We start from the raw sequence: 5,386 nt of genomic DNA, 5'->3' as shown, positions 1-5,386 counted from the left end.
AGTAAGGGCCCCAGCGCCCGAGGACGGGACACCAGGGAAGAGCACACCGGTCCCTCGAGCTCGTCCCTCCTTTCCCCTTGCCAAAGGCCAGCTGTAGTGCCAGGGTCACCATGACAGAGCAGCCGGAGCTCGGCGTCATCAGAGCAACTCGGAGCACTCTGTGGACCAGGTCACCCTTCACGCTCGGGCGGCCCTGCCCAGCAGGACTCCCAAACCTCGTCCTACAGTGAGGAAGCCGAGACCCACGGGAGCTGAGACACTCGTGGGAGGTCACACAGCAGGCGCAGCTGGCCCCCACCAGGAAGAGTCACTGTTTCACCTCTCAAGAGAAACGCGACTTGGTTCTCTTCATCGGGCATGAAGGCTGCACCGTGTGACAGACCCCCACCAGGGACTCCACGGCAGCCAGCCTGACCATAGCCAGCAGGGGATGCCCAAGGGTAGCCGTGGGAAGGACCAGGGCCCAGAGTCGGCCCAGCAGGCCAGGGGAGAGTTGAAATGGGTGGGGGTGGTTCTGCCCCCAGCTCTCGCCCCAGCCCCAGCTGCGGTGTCCTGCAGCGGTACTGGCTGTGTGTCTTCCGCTCTGGGCTCCACTCCCCACCGGGGCTGTGAGCATCGCGAGGCAAGCTCTCCCCGGCGGCTCCCTGTCCCAGTGCTCAGCACCTGCCTGTCAGGCAGCTGGGTGGCCGAGGCCACACTGGTTCCTGTGTGGCTTCGCGGGCTGGGGGGCACCCTGACCTGGCCAAAGGGGAGTAGGGGAATGCAGGCCAGCAGGAAGGGAGCAGGGGTGTCCCAGCCATGGCCCTCTCCCTGACTCAGGTGGTGCCAGCACCTGGACGTGTGGTTCCCACTCCACTCAGTGCCCTGGGCGGAGCTCTTCCTGTCTGTGCTCCGCAGACACTGAGGCTGTGAGCACTCCTGGGTTCACGTTCTGGGGCACACACATAACCGTTCCCAGCGGTTAAAGTCCTGAGTGGTAAGACACCGATTCTGTGAGGTGCAACCGGCACTTTATTTTTTAGTGAACAAGGTGCAGCCCACAGCAGAAGAGGATGGGATGGAACACACTAGAACTAGGAAGAGCAGCTGCTGTGGCTCTGCAAACCTGGGCAGGGAAGTGACGCGGGACGTGTCTTACAGCGGATGGAGGAGAACACCTCGCTCACTGTCGGGTGTGCCTTCACCTGAGGGAGTGGTGAGCAGGGTGTCCGCTTCCTGGGGCTGTATCAGCTGTATTACTTCCTGTGGCTGCTACAACAAACCACCCCGAGCCTGGAGCTCACGGCAGACGTGTTCTGTCGCAGCTTTGAGCAGAAGTCAAGCAGGGTGTGGGTGGGACCTTGCAACCGAGGACCCTTCCTGCCTCCTCCTGCTCCTGGTGGGTCCAGGTGCGCCTTGGCTCCCAGCCCGACCTCTTTGTCCCTGGAACTGGTCACCTGTTTCTCAGTGTGTCCTCTTTTCCTGTGGACAGGAGCCCCTGGACTAGGGTGGCTCTAGGATGATTTCACATAAAGATCTTTAACTTAATTGGCTTGCCAGGATCTCTGCAAGGAAGGCCACCTTCGCAGGTTCCGGGGGCCAGATGGACGGAGGCTATGCAACCCCATGGAGTGTGCAGGCACAGTGGCTTTGAGAAGGGGCTTCCACAGCCAGTTCTTGTGACAGTCCCAGCTGCCACATCCTCAGGCTGCCTCTTGACAGGCTCACTACTGACCGTCAGGTGACTTATTCTCTCAAATCTTAATTTGCACTTTTCTGATTATTAAACAAGATTATCTTCTTTTTCTCTCCAACTTCTCATGTTTCCTGTGGAATTTTTGTTCATCTTTTGTCTGCGTCTACCAAGTCACTCCTTTCTTTTTGATTCACGGGATTTCTTCACGTATTTCAGACAAAACCCTTTTGTGTTTCAGATTCGTCCTGGATTTCTTTCCCTAGTTCATGAGATTTTTTTTTTAATATTTATTTTTTAGCTTCAGGTGGACACAATATCTTTATTTTATTTATTTTTAATGTGGTGCTGAGGATTGAGCCATATCCCCAGGCCCAGTTCATGGGGTTTTTATAATTTCTGAAAGACTTTTTGAAGTAGCACAGTGAAGTTGACTTCGCTGACCTTGGGCTTTACGGCAGGTGTTCTGATTCACCGTCAGCCCACATCCGACTCAGAGTCTCCCACCCCACGCTGCTCGCCCCTGCCCCCAGGACACCCAGCCACAGAGACTTTGTCTTTCTGAAATGTGACAGGTGACTTTGGGAACTGCCTTCCACGGCTCAGCGTGACTTCATGTGACGGGTTCCTCCACACTGTGAGCTCACTCTCAGTGGCTCCTCATACTGCTCGGTGGTGTCATGGGCCTGGGCGGGTCGCAGTGGTCCACCACCCACCTGTGTGGAAAGACACGGCCCTTCCGGGTTTTGTGACTGTGAGTCGCTGTGAACCTCCTCCTTCCTACAACCCCTCAGATGACACTCTGTGAGGGGCTGCAGGAAGCCGCAGCCCCCAGGCCAGTGGCAATGACCAAAACTGGCTCCAGAGCTTGACGATGTCCCCTGGGAGTGGATTGCTTCCTTCACGTGGTGGGCACTTGGTGGGCTGCATCACAGACCACCGTACAGAGCCCCCAGGCCCCAACCCCTTTCATTTCCACGCAGCTCCTCTGTCAAAACGTCCCAGTGGAGGCACCCGATGGGGTGAAGGAGCATCTCCGGGTGGTTTTAGTGCATTTCCCTGGTGACCAGGGACATGTGCTAAGGTGCATTCCATATGTTCTCAGTGATGATGGGTCTGTTCACTTTGTTTTGGGAATTTTGTGCTCAGTTGTGAGTTCTCGGCACACACTGCATGCCAGTCTTTGCGGGCTGTGTGACCTGCTCCCCTTTTCTCAACCTTGGTTGGTTGCAGTCTGCTTAGTGTCTCGCACTGACGACCTGCTCTTACCCCTAGGTAGGGGTACTGACTTCATGTGTCAGCTTGCTGCCTAGTGCAGGTCACAGAGAGTTCTCCTGTCCTTTCTTCTAAAACCCTCGTAGCTTTATACCTAACATTTAGTTCCAGAGATCTGTGGTAGTTAATGTTTAAGTAAGATTTGAGGATTAGGTCAAGGTTCTTTTTGTATATTTATTTACTTTTTGCATGTAGGATCCCAAGTTTCCTAGCACAGTGTGTTGAAAAGACTCTCCTCTAGTGCTCTGTCTTTGCAGCTTTATACCAAACCAAGTGGCCGCATACATGGAGATCCGCCATTCTCTTTATTACTACATCTCCGCAGCATGACTAAAACTGAGTGCCATGATTCCTCCAAATCGACTTTTCCCCCCTAAAGTGATTTGAATATTTATTATCTTTGGGGTTTTTTTTACATAAATTTAAAATCAGTTTCTCTGTCTATAAAAAAATCCATCTTGGATTTTTACTGAAATCACATTAAATCTGTAGATTGTTTTTGGAAGAATTTATAGCTTTACTATATTGACACTTCCAATTCATGAACACAGTATGTCTCTCCATTTATTTAGGTCTTCAATTTCTCTTGGCAGCATTTTGTAGTTTCAGCATACAGATCCTATACAGATTTAGTTTTGTTAATTTATTCTTAAATATTTACTTTTGGGAAGACCTATTTAAATTACATGTTCATCATTAGTGTATACAAATATGACTGATATTTTAAATTTTTTTGTTTTTGTTTTGAAAATAACTTTAGACTTACAAAAGATTTGCAGTTTCTATATATATGTCACCAAACTTCCTAATGATGAGAACTTCTGTGATGTTTTAATCAACTTTGGCACTCCTGTGACTAAAAACCTGACAGGAACGATTTTAGAGGAGGAGATTTTATCTGGGGCTCACGGTGGCAGAGGTCTCAGTCTGTAGACAGACACTGGCTCCGTCCCTCGGGGCTCAAGGGGAGGCGACAATAATGTGGGAGAGCGCAGGAGAAAGAAGCAGCTCCCGTGATGATCAGAGAGCAGGAGCGACTCCACGTGCCAGAGAGGGACGTTCCCAAAGGCCACGCCTCCAACAGCCACCTCCCGCACGCACAGCCACCCAATTAAGGGTTGATTCACTGGTTGGGTTATTGCTCTTTTCCTGTCCCAATCCTTTCACCTCTGAATGTTCGTCACTGTCTCACGCATGAGCTTTTGGGGTCAACTAATATCTAAACTGTAACAAGTGACTATATCATATTTACCAAAAGTAAGAAATTAGCATTGGCATAATATTGTTCACTGAACGATTGGATTTATTCAGATTCCACCTGTTTTCCCATTAATACATCTTTTTTATGGTCTCATAAGATAAGGAGTGGCGCTCCCTGCACGTAAGCTCAGCGCCACTTGGTGAATGAACACTTGGCTCTAACAACCACTGCAACCAAGAACCATCATGGGCCCCAGTGTCCCCTGTGCCTCTTTGTGGCTGCCATCCCACCTGGGCCCCTGGCCCGTGCTCATCCATCTCCCGGCCTGGGTGGCTCTCTCGAAGGCCACACATAGGGTCCCACACAGCAGCCTTCCGAGCACGGTGACTGTCTTGGTAAGCTGTGCTGCAGTCCCCCAGGCTGCTCCGCCACCGTCTACCAATGAGCAGCACTCACCGCGCACTTTTACTAGGTGATGTCTCACTGGCTCATTTTACTTCTAAATTGCTTTCGAGGGGGACCGTGGTCCTTCTACTGAATTACTTCTGGTTTGGGTTTGAGGCTACATTGCACTACGAGTCTCTGTCCTCTTGGTGAATGGCTGGCTCCCCTTCCGCTGATGCTTTCCTTTATGAGTCTGGGCATTATGCAGTCAGTTCCTGGGCTTGTTCTAGAAACATTTGACACAGTATTTACTTTAGCAAAGTTGGAGATTGATCAATAGCTTTGAACTCCTCCCGGACCACAGCAGCGTGGGCCGCAGCAGCCCAGCCTTCCCTCCCTGACGTCCAAGCTGTCGCTGCTCCTGTCCCCCCACCTCAGCCTCGCCGGCCGCGTTCTCACCGACACCTGCAGCAGGTGTCCTCTGAGTCTCAGGGATTTCTCACTGTCCCCTGAGGGGACAGTGGCTGACCAAGGACAGTGGCCCCTCCCTCATCAGGCACAGGCCAGCGCAGGTTGAAGAGGCCACATTCTGGCTTCCTGATGCCAGCAGGGGGTCCTTGGCTTTCCATCAAGATTTGTTCCTAAGTGGATATTATCTCACTTGAGCAAGAATCAGGAGGAATCAGGACAGGCTCCGGCAGAATTGTGTGCTGTATGGCTTTTAAAAATCCTACAAAAATGGAGCCCCCACCCCAGGCACCCTGAGGCTCTGATTTCCCTCCCCAGGGCTGTGGGGGACTGCGGAGGGGACGTGTCTGCACAGCCACTTCTGTGTGCATTTCTGATCTGGGAGA

The sequence above is a fragment of the Marmota monax genome, unplaced genomic scaffold, assembly GCF_021218885.2.
Source record: "Marmota monax isolate L192 unplaced genomic scaffold, Marmota_monax_Labrador192_F-V1.1 WCK01_AAM20220418_F8-fsc00026, whole genome shotgun sequence".
Taxonomy (NCBI): Eukaryota; Metazoa; Chordata; class Mammalia; order Rodentia; family Sciuridae; genus Marmota; species Marmota monax.
Note: the sequence above shows the minus strand (reverse complement) of the source record.